This window comes from Oryzias melastigma, unplaced genomic scaffold, assembly GCF_002922805.2.
Source record: "Oryzias melastigma strain HK-1 unplaced genomic scaffold, ASM292280v2 sc03119, whole genome shotgun sequence".
Lineage (NCBI taxonomy): Eukaryota > Metazoa > Chordata > Actinopteri > Beloniformes > Adrianichthyidae > Oryzias > Oryzias melastigma.
In genome coordinates this window covers 1-1,357 of record NW_023419689.1, presented here as the reverse complement: position 1 = coordinate 1,357, position 1,357 = coordinate 1, and the positions used below count along the sequence as shown (strand labels likewise).

Here is a 1,357-nt window from a genome sequence, read left to right as displayed (position 1 = left end):
TGTGAATTGAGTGGCTTTGACCTCCAGGTTCTGACTCACCTCCGCGTGATCGAGGAGAGGATGAACCAGTCTCTGGGTCTGCTCTTCAAAGTGCCCCGAGTGGCTAATGAGATCCAGAACCAAGTTGGTAGGTCGGATTGTTCTTCTCTCCTCTGAACAGACTCTTAATCCTGTCACTTACTGTGTGAGGCTGTCAAGGATTCTTCAGATTAGTCACACCTGTGAATATAAGTAAAATAAACCTGGTTTTATTGCATTAGCTTCTTTGTTAATGAGAAATTCTGCTGAAAATCAAGACTCTAAACATGTTTCTCTTCTGTCAGATTTGCTGGATTAGTCTCATTCTGGTGATCAGACACAAGTTGTTTATTAATTCCTATTGACTGTATAAGAGAACTGGAGTGAGTGTGACGTCATCCATTAAACATGACTGACTTTCAGCTCTAACAAAATACAGTCAGTTCAGTCGCCATGTTAGAGTCAGATGTCATCAGTAAACAGAGATTGGTCAGAGTCGGTCTGAGTCGACGTTTCTCTGGCAACCAATCAGGAGTGAGCTTTTTGGAAGGCCACACCCCTTCCACTAGAAAGCGCGCTACACAAATTCTATTTATCTATCTATTATTCTGACACATATAATGTATTTAGTCTGGTTGTCTTATACAGACAATGATAATCCTGCAGAATATGGTCTGAGAACATTTGCAGAAATGCTTGAATAAATCTTCACAGCTTGTGTCCCCAAGAAAGAAGTTTTTTATGACTATTGATAGCGATGATAGACTTTAGTAATCTTTACTCTTTTTTTTCCAAGCTGTTATTGTGCAGAGAGTTCAGGCGGAGCTGTCTCAGCAGGTGTCTTCTCTGCAGAGCGACAGGCGGGTGAGTCCAGCTCAATTATGTAATATGTGAAGATACCCAGTATGTGGGCACTGACAAGTACATCCATCCATCCATCCATCCATCCATCCACTGCACTCCCTTAATGCCTTTTGGGATCACAGGGTTCCTGGAGCCTATCCCAACTACTGTTGGACAAAGGCGGGGTACACCTGAACAGGTCGCCAGTCTGTTGTATGGTGACACAATCACACACATTATCACCATGGGACAATTTAGTCACCAATCAACCTATGAAGCATGTACCAACCCACACATGTACTAACCCACATATGTACTCATTTTATTTTGAAAGTTTGTTCTTTTTTCCTTCCTGTTTTTCTGATTAATTAAAAGAACTTTTTAGCGTATTTTCGATTCAGTCTATTTATGCTTCTTAAATAACTTCTGACCAATAGAAGAGCATTTCTCTGTCTGCAGGTGGACGGCAGAATCAGTTACGGTAACGACGCCCTGA

General features: G+C 41.6%; 1 long non-coding RNA gene across 1 annotated transcript; it reads left to right on the top strand.

Annotated features, from left to right (window-relative positions):
- LOC112142341 lies at positions 1-1,357 on the top strand. Its single transcript, XR_002918575.1, has 3 exons — positions 1-127; positions 815-882; positions 1,321-1,357. It is a non-coding gene; the product is annotated as an uncharacterized LOC112142341 (long non-coding RNA).